The sequence below is a fragment of the Eubalaena glacialis genome, chromosome 10 (genome assembly GCF_028564815.1).
Source record: "Eubalaena glacialis isolate mEubGla1 chromosome 10, mEubGla1.1.hap2.+ XY, whole genome shotgun sequence".
NCBI classification, from domain to species: Eukaryota; Metazoa; Chordata; class Mammalia; order Artiodactyla; family Balaenidae; genus Eubalaena; species Eubalaena glacialis.
Window position 1 is genome coordinate 19,496,772 of NC_083725.1, and position 13,081 is coordinate 19,509,852.

Here is a 13,081-nt window from a genome sequence, read left to right on the forward strand (position 1 = left end):
CAAGGTCAAATACCTCGTGAGTAGCTGAGATGGATTCAGTTCCAGGCAGTCTTACTCCAGAGCCCAAGTTCTTAACTCACTATGTTTGGCTTCTCAGTCTCAGATAAATATCTGCCCTAACTGTAATAGGAACTGGGTAAAATACATGGGAAAAAAAAAAATCCAACCCAAAATATTTAGAATACTTCATTGAAGATAAGCAGAATTAACAATGAATCCAAAAGTCAGTCATCTGGAAAACAAATCTGGGAGAAAATGAAGAGAGAAAAAGAAAAGACATAGAACCAACAAGTAAATGGTATTTATTAAAAAGAAAAAAGGTACTCTGAAGCAATAATTACAATATAAGAGAAAAACTCAGATTTTTACTAAGTGGGCAGATTTAGAAGGCCTTATTTCATTAACAGAATTAACAGAATCACATGTTCTATGGAAAAGACAGTAAAGAAAAAAATTCTTCAAACAGCTAGGTAGAAAAATTGGTAACCTTAGTCCTTATTTCTATAACTCTCAGAAGACAAGTGACCAACATCTACATATTTTTAATGGAGTAAGAGTGATAAAGATACTAGAAGGAGTGTCTAGGCATGCAAAAGCTTAGAAAATGTAGCACTGTGATGTTTCCTCCAAAAATGACAAAGGTTTATACCAGCACATGGAAAGAATAATCAAGAATTTGGGAATATGAAAGTTAAATTTTTAAAAAATGATTAAGGACTGACTAGGGAGCAAGGGAAGATAGTGGTGAAACAGGGGTTAAAAATATATATATATATGTATATATATATATGCTAAATAAAGGGAAATGCCATTGGAATGTAAAAAGGAGTTCCACATTTTAAATTACTATAGAAGATAAAAGCTGAAAAACCCAATTACAAAGTAAAAGATGGCTGGTGTATATCACAAATTATTAGACATCAAGGCAGAAAGTGTTCAAATAGGACAAGAACAATTCCGTGTAAAGATTACTCAAAATGAAGTTATGGAGAACCCAAAGAGGGTTATAGAAGAAGTGGCTTTTATGAAGGATGACGTGAGAATTTAGCATGCATTTAGGAGCTGATTGGCATCCTCCCTGGAGACTGGGGAAGCCAGCAGATACCACTTCTATGTTCTCACTTGAGCCCAGTACACATCACCAATATCTCACTAAAAGGAGCTTATACACATCTGGTGCCCCAGCTTTTGCAGCTGCCACCAAAGAGAGAGGCCCCTGGATCACCTGGTTCTGATAGCCAGCAGGTTTTATACTTATGGGTGCCACAGAACTGTAGCAAAGAATCAGTCATTAATGGGTATAGCAGCCCTGCCCACACCTCCCAAGGGTATACACCTGGGCCCAGTGCAGAGGCAACATGCAAAAAAGCCCATCTCCCAGTTTTCTCCATGAGAGGGCCCTAACTACATACTTTCCCAGTTGCTGCCTACAAGTACAGCTTTCAGTCAGCTTGCATCTAGGTACAGACTGCAGTCTTCCCCTTTGGGAGCCACTAAGAACAAAGAAGGCAGCATGGAAAATCACAAATGTTTAAGAGATAAAGAGCTCTGGTCAGGCTGATGTATAAGGTTCTCTTACATAAGATCACTCTGTCAAGACTGAGAGAGGTGGCTCTTTTATCTAAGGTACAGAAACCAACACAGAGAATCAAGGAAAATGAAGAAATGGGAATATGTTTCAAACAAAAGAATGAGATAAAACTTTAGAAACAGACCTCTATGAAACAGATAAGTGATTTACCTAATAAAGAATTAAAAATAATGGTCACACACACACACAAAAATAATGGTCATAAAGATGCTCACACATCAGGAGAACAATGTTTAAACAAAGTGAGAATTTCAAAGAAGGTAGAAAGTATAAGAAAGTACCAAACAGAAATCAGAGAGCTGAAGAATACACTAACTGAATTGAAAAATTCAATAGAGGAGTTAAGCAGCAGACAAGTAGAAGAAAGGATCAGTGAACTCAAAGACAGGGCAGTGAAATTTATCCAATCAGAGGAGCAAAGAAAAAAAAATGAAAGACAGCTTAAAGGACTTATGAGACACCATCAAGTGAGCAAACAAGTATATGCATTATAGGGTGTCCCAGAAGTAGAAGAGAAAGGGGCAGAAAGCTTATAAGAAATATCAGCTGAAAACTTTCCTAACCTGGAGAAAGAAACAGACCAGATTCAGGAAGCACAGAGAAATCCAAAAAAGATAAATCCAAAGAGCCCTCACATGGAGACGCATTATAATTAAATTGTGAAAAGTTAAAGACAAAGAGAGAATCTTAAAAGCAGCAAGAGAAGAACTTGTCATGAACAAAGGAACCCCCATAAGACTATCAGCAGATTTTTCAGCAGAAACATTATAGGCCAGAGGGGAGTGGTATGATATATTCAAAAGGGCGGAAAGAAAAAACAAACTGCCAATCAAGAATACTTTATCCAGGAATGCTGTCCTTCAAAATTGAAGGAGATAGTTTCCCAGACAAGCAAGAGCTGGAGGAGTTCATTACCACTAGACCAGCCTTATTAAAATGTTAAAGGGACATCATCAACCTGAATCAAAGGATGCTAATTAGTGACAAAGAAACCTTTGAAAGTATGTCTCACTGGTAAAGATAAATATATAGTTAAATTCAGAATACTTTATTGTAGTGGTGGTGGGTAAATCCTTATAACTCTGGTGTGAAGGCCAAGACGATTAAAAATAAGCATAACTTCAAAAATTTTTAATGGATACATCAGGTAAAAATATGTAAACTGTAACATCAAAAACATAAAATGGAGGGGGGAGTAGAGTGTAGAGCTTAAGTATTTGAAATTAAGTTGTTATAGCTTAAAATATACTGTTATAAATATGAGAGGTTTTATATAAGCCTCATGGTAACCACAAAGCAAAGACTTACAGTAGATGCACAAAAGATAAACATAAAGGAGTCTATGCACACCCCTACAAAAAAAATCATCAAACCACAAAAGAAGAAAGCAAGACATGAAGGAACAAAGGAATTACAATACAGCCAGAGAACAATGAACGAAATGGCAGTAGTAAGTCCATATCTATCAATAGCAAGCTTAAATGACTGAATGGAAAAAAAAAAAAAAAAGACCCAATTATATGCTGCATACATGAGAATCACTTCAGCTTTAAGGACACATACAGACTGAACGTGAAGGAATGGAAAAATATGAATGGAAACCAAAAGAAAGCAGGGTAGCTATATTTATATTGGACAAAATAGACTTTAAGACACAGAATGTAGGAAGATAAAAAGGACATTATATTATGATAAAGGGGTCAATCCAACAAGAGAATAAAAAATTGTAAATATTTATCCACCCAACATTGGAGCACCTAAATATATAAAGCATATATTAACAGACCTGAGGGTACTCCCTGGCAGTCCAGTGGTTAAGACTTGGTGCTTTCATGGCCGGGGTCTGGGTTCAATCCCTGGTCGAGGAACTAAGATCCTGCAAGCTGCACAGTGTGGCCGGCGGGTGGCGGGGGGTGGGGCTGGAAATGAGACCTAAGGGAGGAAGAGACAGTAATCCAATAATAGGGGACTTCAATACCGCACTTTCAACAATAGTTATTTCATCCAGATTGAAAATCAATGAGGAAACATTGGACTTAAATGATACGTTAGACCAGATGGACTTAGAGACATTATGACATTCTATCCAAGGGCAGCATAATACATGTTCTTCTCAAGTGCACATGTATCATTCTCCAAAATAGAGCATATGTTAGGCCACAAAAGAGGTCTTAAGATTAAGGAGACTGAAATTGCATCAAGCATCTTTTCTGACCACAATGGTATGAAACTAGAAATCAATTATAAGAAGAAAAGTGGAAAATTCACAAATATGTGGAGATTAAAAACCATGCTACTGAACAACCAATGGGTCAAAGAAGAAAACCAAACAGAAATAAAAAAATACGCTGACATTAAAGCAGAAGCTAGCACACCATTGTAAAGCAATTATACTTCAATAAAGATGTTTAAAAAAAAAAAATAAAATAAAAAAAAAAAATAAAAAAAATAAAAATAAAAATAAAAAAAATACGCTGACACAAATGAAAATAGAAATGCAACACACCAAAACACGCGATGGAACAAAGGCAGTTCTAATAGGGAGCTTCATACTGCACTAAGAATCAAGAAAGACCTCAAATAAATAACCTAACTTTACACCTCAAGGAACTAGAAAAAGAACAAACTAAGCCCAAAGTTAGTTGAAGGCAGGGAAATAAAGATCAGAGCAGAAAGAAATGAAATACAGGCTAAAAAGATAATAGAAAAGATAAAAAAAAAAAAATGAAGAGCTGATTTTTAAAAAAAGAAACAAATGACAAATCATTTGCTAGACTTAAAACAAAAAAGAGAAGCCTCAAATAAATAAAATTATAAATGAAAGAGGAGATATTACAACCAGTACCACACAATGAATCATAAGAGAGTATGCTGAACAATTATACACCAATAAACTGCACAAACTAGAAGAGATGGAAAAAGTTCTAGAACCATATAACCTACCAAGACTGAAGCATGAAAAAATAGAAAATCTGAACATACTAATTACTAGTGAGGAGATTGAATCAGTAATGAAAAACCTCCCAATTAAGAAAAGTCCAGGACCAGACAGCTTCATTGGTGAATTCCACCAAGCATTTAAAGAATTAATACTAATCCTTCTCAAACTCTTCCAACAAATAGAAGAGGCGGGAATCCTTCCAAACAAATTTTATGAGGACATCATTACCCTGATAGCAAAACCAAAAAAGGACACTACAAGAACAGAAAACTACAGGCCAATATCTCTGATGAAAGTAGATACAAATATCCTGAACAACATATTAGCAAACCAAACTCTACAGCACATTAAAAGAATCATGCACCATAATTAAGTGGAATTTATTCCAGGGATGTAAGCATAATTCAGTATCCATAAGTCAATGTTATAAACCAAGTAACAAAATGAAGGATAAAAATCATGATCATCTCAAGATGCAGAAAAAGCATTTGATAAAATTCAACATCCATTCATGATAAAAACTCCCAATATAGGGGGTGTAGAAAGAATGTACTTCAACATAATAAAGGCTATATATGACAAGCCCACAGCTAACATTATACTCAATGAAAAGCTGAAAGGTTTTCCTCTAAGATCAGGAACAAGACAAGGATGCCCACTCTTACCAATTTTATTCAACATATTACTAGACGTCCTAAGCAGAACAGTTAAAATAGCAAGCAAGGAAAAGACATAAAAAGCTTCCACAACAAAAAGGAAGAAGTAGATGAAATGCAGATGATATGTTTTATATAGACTACCCTAAAAACTCTACCAAAGAACTGTTATAATAAATGAATATAATAAAGTTGTAGGATACAAAATCAATATACAGGCATACCTCATTTTATTGCACTTTGTAGATACTGTGGGTTTTTTGTTTTGTTTTGTTTTTTTTAAACAAATTGAAGGTTTGTGGCAATCCTGTGTTGTCAGATGATGGTTAGCATATTTTAGCAATAAAATTAAGGTATACATATTGTTTTTTAAGACATAATACTAATGCACACTGAATAGACTATAGTGTAAACATAACTTATATGCACTGGGAAACAAATTTGTGTGACTCGTGATTTGCTTTATTGCAGTGGTCCAGAACTGAACCTGCAATATCTCCGAGATATGCCTGTATTGAGTTTTTTTGTTTTTGTTTTTCAACAAATTGAAGCTTTATGGCAACCTTGCATTGTGTATCAAGCAAGTCTATCAGCACCATTTTCCCAATAGCATTTGTTCACTTCGTGTCTCTATTTCACATTTTGGTAATTCTCACAATATTTCAAACTTTTCATTATTATTATATTTGTTATGGTGATCTGTGACCAGTGATCTCTGATGTTACTATTGTAATTGTTTTGGGGCACAATGAACTGCACTCATATCAAGATGGTGAACTTGATAAATATTGTGTCTTCTGACTGCTCCACCAACCGGCAACTTCCCCATCTCTCTCCTTCTCCCTGAGGGGAGGGAACAGGCCTCCTTATTCCCTGAGACACAACAATATTGAATGTAGGCCAATTAATAACCCTACATGACCTCTAAGTGTTAAAGTGAAAGGAAGAGTCACATGTCTTTCACTTGAAATCAAAAGCTAGCAACGATTAAGCTTAGTGAGGAAGGCATGTACAAAGCCGAGATAGTCTGAAAGCTAGGCCTTTTGTGCCAGTTACCAAGTGCTACTCCAGTGAAGCCAGGGATGTTAAGAAAGTGAAACAGCCTCATTGCTAATACAGTAAGTCTCCTACATATGAACGAGTTCTGTTCTGAGAGCGAGTTCATAAGTCCAATTTGTTCGTAAGTCCAACAAAGTTAGCCTAGGTACCCAACTAACACAATCGGCTATATAGTACTGTACTGTAATCGGTTTATAATAGTTTTCACACAAATACATAAAAAACATGAAAAATAAAGAAAACATTTTAGGTGTTACAGTACAGTACCTTGAAAAGTATAGTAGTACAGTACAACAGGTGGCATACAGGGGCTGGCATCAAGTGAACAGGTTACTGACTGGAGGACGGAGAAGAGGTGGGAGATGGTAGAGCTGAAGGATTGTCAGCAATAGGAGATGGAGGGTCTGGACAAAAGCACAACCACTTGTAGAGGATGCACACAATGTGACAATATACACCAGACGTGTGAACTAACTTATGTGACTGGACATGCAAACGCATGTTCGCATCTTTGAAAGTTCACAACTTGAAGGTTTGTATGTAGGGGACTTAGGGTAAGCAGAAAGTTTTATTAGTCAGGCTAGAAGATCAAACCAGCCACAACATTCCCTTAAGCCAAATCCCAATCCAGAGCAAGGCTCTGGCTCTCTCAGATTCTGTGAAGGCTGAGACAGGTCAGGAAGCTGCAGAAGAAAAGTCTGAAGCTACCAGAGATTGGTCCTTGAGGTTTAAGGTAAGAAGCCAGCTCCATAACATCAAAGTGCAAGATTCAGCAAGTGCTGATGTAGAAGGTGCAGCAAGTTATCCAAAGATCTAGCTAAGATAATTCATGAAGGTGGCTCCACTAAACAACAAATTTTCAACGTAGATGAAACAGCTATTGAAACATCTATTGAAAGAAGATGCCATCCAGGACTTTCATAGCTAGACTGGAGAAGTCAATGCCTGGATTCAAAGCTTCAAAGGACAGGCTAACTAACTCTCTTGTTAGGGGCCAGTGCATCTGGTGAGTTTAACTTGAAGTCATTGCTCATCTACCACTCTGAAAATCCTAAGGCCCTTAAGAATTATGCTAAATCTATTCTGCCTGTGCTTTATAAATGGAACAACAAAGTCTGGATGACAGCACATCTGCTCACAACATGGTTAACCAAATATTTTAAGCCCAGTATTGAGAACTGTTCCTCAGGAAAACAAAATTTCTTTCAAAACATTACTGCTCATTGACAATACACTTGGTCACTCAAAAGCTCTGATCGAGATGTACAGTGAGCTTAAGATGGTTTTAAATTCTGCTAACATGGCATCCATTCTGCAGTCCATGGATCAAGGAGTAATTTCAACTTTTAAGTCTTCTTATTTAAGAAATATATTTTGTAAAGCTATAGCTGCCATAGTGATTCCTCTGACGAATCTGGGCAAAGTCAATTGAAAACCTTCTGAAAAGCATTCACCATTCTAGATGCCATTAACAGCATTCATGGAAACCATAAAAAGAACGAAAAGACAACCCTCAAAATGGGAGAAAATATTTGCAAACGAAGCAACTGACAAAGGATTAATCTCCAAAATATACAAGCAGCTCATGCAGCTCAATATCGAAAAAACAAACAACCCAATCCAAAAATGGGCAGAAAACCTAAATAGACATTTCTCCAAAGAAGATATACAGATTGCCAACAAACATCTGAAAGGATGCTCAACATCACTAATCATTAGAGAAATGCAAATCAAAACTACAATGAGGTATCACCTCACTCCAGTCAGAATGGCCATCATCAAAAAATCTACAAACAATAAATACTGAAGAGGGTGTGGAGAAAAGAGAACCCTCTTGCACTGTTGGTGGGAATGTAAATTGATACAGCCACTATGGAGAACAGTATGGAGGTTCCTTAAAAAACTAAAAACAGAACTACCATATGACCCAGCAATCCCACTACTGGGCATATACCCTGAGAAAACCATAATTCCAAAAGAGTCATGTACCACAATGTTCATTGCAGCTCTATTTACAATAGCCAGGACATGGAAGCAACCTAAGTGTCCATCGACAGATGAATGGATAGAGAAGATGTGGCACATATATACAATGCAATATTACTCAACCATAAAATGAAACAAAATTGACTTATTTGTAGTGAGGTGGATGGACCTAGAGTCTGTCATACAGAGTGAAGTAAGTCAGAAAGAGAAAAACAGATACTGTATGCTAACACATATATATGGAATCTAAAAAAAGAAAAATGGTTCAGAAGAACCTAGGGGCAGGACAGGAATAAAGACGCAGACGTAGAGCATGGACTTGAGGACACAGGGAGGGGGAAGGGTAAGCTGGGATGAAGTGAGAGAGTGGCATGGACATATATACACTACCAAATGTAAAATAGATAGCTAGAGGAAAGCAGCTTCATAGCACAGGGCGATCAGCTCGATGCTTTGTGACCACCTAGATGTGTGGGATAGGGAGGGTGGGAGGGAGACGCAAGAGGGAGGAGATATGGGGATGTGTGTATATGTATAGCTGATTCACTTTGTTATACAGCAGAAACTTAACACACCATTGTAAAGCAATTATACTGCAATAAAGATGTTAAAAAAAAAAAGAGTATTCATGATTCATGCCTTTAGGTCAAAACATCAACATTAACAGGAGTTTGGAAGAAGTTGTTTCCAACCTCATGGATAACTTGAGTGGTTCAAGATGTCAGGGGAGGAAGTAACTGCAGATGTGGTGGAAACAGCAAGAGAACTAGAATTATAAGTGGGGCTTAAGATGTGACTGAATTGCTGCAATCTCATCATAAAACTTGAATGAATGAGGATTTGCTTCTTATGGATGAGCAAAGAAAGTGGTTTCTTGAGATGGAATCTAATCCTGGTAAAGATGCTGTAAAGACTGTTGAAATACAACTAAAGATTTAGAATATGACAAAAACTTAGTTGATAAAGGAGTGGCAGGGTTTTGAGAGGATTGACTCCAATTTTGAAAGAAGTTCTACTGTGGGTAAAATGCTATAAAACAGCTACAGAGAAATTATTCATGAAAGGAAGAATCAATTGATGCAGGAAACTTCATTGTTGCCTTAGAAACTGCCACAGCCACCCCAACCTTGAGCAACCATCATCCTGATCAGCCAGCAGCCGTCAACATCGAGGTAAGACCCTCCACCAGCAAAGGCTGAAGGCTCAGATGATGGTTAGCATTTTTTTTAGCAATAAAGTGTTTAAAATTTTTAAAAAATTTATTCTTCTTATTTATTTAATTTTAGTTTATTGGCGCTACCTTTTTCTTTTCTTTTTTTCTTTGGCCACATTGCACGGCTTCCAGGATCTCAGTTCTCTGACTAGGGATTGAACCTGGGCCATGGCAGTGAAAGACTGGAATCCTAACCACTAGGTCATGAGGGAACTCCCAGCAATAGAGGATTTTTAAATTAAGGTATGTATATATTTTTTACACATGATGCTATCTCACACTTTAAATAGACTACAGTATAGTCTGAACATAACTTTCATATGCACTGGGAAACCAAAAAATTTGTGCGACTTGTGATATTTGCTTAATTGTGGTCATCTGTAACTGAATCTGCAATATCTCCAAGGTATGCCTGGTACAAAAATCTTTTGCATTTATATACACTAACAATGAACTATCAGAAAGAGAAATTAAGAAAATAATCCCACTTACAGCTGCATCAAAAATAATAAAGATACCCTAGGAATAAATTTAACCAGGGAAGTGACAGATCTGGACACTGAAAAGTATAAGACACTGATGAAAGAAATTGAAAACATAAATAAATGGAAAGATATTTCATGCTCATGGACTGGAAGAATATTATTAAAATGTTCATACTACCCAAAGTCATCTACAGATTCATTGCAATCCGTACGAAAATTCCAATGGCATATTTTCAAAGAAACAGAAGAGCAATTCTAAAACTTGTATGAAACCACTAAAGACCCCAAATAGCTAAAGCAAACTTGAGAAAGAACAAAGCTGGAGAAATCATACTTCCTGATTTCAAACTATACTATAAAGCTATAGTAATTAAAACAGTATGGTATTGGCATAAACACTTAAATCAGTGGAAAGACAGCCCAGAAATAAATCTATGCATATATGTTCAATTAATTTACAACAAAGGAGCCGAGAATATACAGTGGGGAAAGGACAGTCTCTTCAATAAGTGGTGCTGGAAAAACTGGACAGCCATTTGCAAAAGAATGAAATTGGACCACTATCTTACACCATACACAAAAATCAATTCAAAACGGATTAAAGCCTGAAATTCAAGACCTGAAACCGTGAAACTCCCAGAAGAATACACAGGAGGTAAGCTCCTTGACATGGGTCTTGAGAATTTTTTTTTTTTCTGTATTTCACACCAAAAGCAAAAATAAACAAGTGGGATTAGATCAAACTTAAAAGCTTCTACACAGCCAAGGAAATCATAAACAAAATGAAAAGGCAACCTATGGAGTGGGAAAAAATATTTTCAAACCATCTATATGACAAGAGGTTAATGTCCAAAATATATACAGAACTGACACAATTCAATAGCAAAAAAGCAAATCAATTAGAAATGGGCAGAGGATGTGAATAGACATTTTTCCAAGGAAGACATACAAATGACCAGCAGGTACACGAAAAGGTGTTCAACATCAGTAGTCACCAAAACCACAATGAGATTTCACCTCACACGTATTAGAATGGCTATCATCAAAATGACAAAAGATAAGTGTTGTTGAGGATGTGAAGAAAAGAGAATCCTTGTGCACTGTCGGTGGGAATGTAAATTGGTGCAAGTATGGAAAACAGTATGGAGATTCCTCAAAAAGTTAAAAATGAAAAAAATATGATCCAGCAATCCCAGTTCTGGGTATATATCTAAAGGAACTGAACACAGGATACACACACACACACACACACACACACACGTGTATGTGTGTGTGTGTGTATATATATATATATATATATATATATATATATATATATATATATATATATATATATATATATATATATATATAAATCTACATTCCCATGTTCGTTGCAGCATTATTTGCAATAGCCAAGATAAGGAAACACCTAAGTGGCAGTTAACAGATGAATGAGTAAAAGATGTGGTAAATACAATGGCATATTATTCCACCATGAGAAAGAAGGAAATCTTGCCACTTGTGACAACATGGATGGATCTTGAGGGAATTATGCTAAGTGAAATAAGCTAGAGAGAAAGACAAATACTGCATGGTATCATTTACATGTGGAATCTGGGAAAAAAAAAAAAAAGAAAAAAGAAACAAAAAACTGGAACAGTAGGAAAGCAGTTGCTAGAGGTTGGGGGTATAGAGGAAAACAGGGAGAGGTCAAAGGGTACAAAATTTCAGGTATAACATGAATAAAGTCTGAGGGTCTAATGTATAACCTGGTGACTAGAGATGACAACACTGTATAACATAATTGAAATTGAAATTTGCTGAGAGTAGAACTCAACTATTATCATACACACACACACAAAACTGGATAAATATGTGAGGTGATGGACGTGATAATTAACTAGATGGGCCTTTCACAATGTATATGTAGATCAAATCATGATGTACAGTACATTTTAAATATCTTACAGTTTTGCCTATTATATCTCAATAAAGGTAAAAAAAATGAAGTTATGTAAGTTACAGATTATCACTGAGTAATAATACCAAACAACTGAAGTAAAAACTATGTCCAAGATAGTTATAATGGGAAATTAAATGTTTATGCCAAGTATTAAAAACAAAGTTAGATGGGATTTGATAGTATAAGATTAAATATCAAACCTTGTACCTTTATAAACATAACACCTGTTTTAAAGCACCCATGCAACACTTACAGAAATTTTAACCTATCTTTTGACCACAATAATAAAAATACTGTAAATTTTTAAATTAAAAAGCACGCTAGGGGACTTCTCTGGTGGCGCAGTGGTTAAGAATCCACTTGCCAATGCAGGGGACATGGGTTCAAGCCCTGGTCTCGGAAGCTCCCACATGCCGTGGAGTAACTAAGCCCATGCGCCACAACTACTGAACCTGCGCTCTAGAGCCTGCGAGCCACAACCACTGAGGCCTGCGTGCCTAGAGCCTGTGCTCCGCACCAAGAGAAGCCACCGCAATGAGAAGCCCACGCACCGCAACCAAGAGTAGCCCCCACTCACTGCAACTAGAGAAAGCGCGTGCGCATCAACAAAGACCCAACGCAGCCAAAAATAAGCAAATAAATAAATAAATATATATAAAAAAAGCATGCTACCTTATTCTAAGTAAAGATATTAAAAAAAAAACCAAGAAAATGAAAGTACTTACCTCATCTTTCAAAGTCTGATGTCTAAAGTTGAAATCAGAACTAAGTTCTTAGTGTTAATTAAATGTTTAGGAAAAAAATCAAAACTCGTCAATTTAAGAAGTTGAATATGAAAAAAGAACTCTGAGGAGAACAGGAAACAAAGAATAAGAAATCAGTGAATCAGAAAAGTATACAGTTGTTAAATGTAAGAGGTGATTTTGTCAGAAAAAAAATGAGTCACATCTAATTTAAAGAGAACACAAGCAAAAATTACAGAGAAAAATATAATTTAATTCAGTAAAAAGACTCGTAAGTCTGACAAGATTAATCAGATTGGAAGAAAATCGGGGAGAAAAACCTGAACTGCTTCTGCAAAAGCTTTCAGGCTTAGATGATTTATTGGTGATTTTAGGTTGAAGGAACACTTATATCCCATTCTACTGAATAAATAAACTGTTGCCCCAAGACATGGAAGCAACCTAAATGTCCATCCACAGATG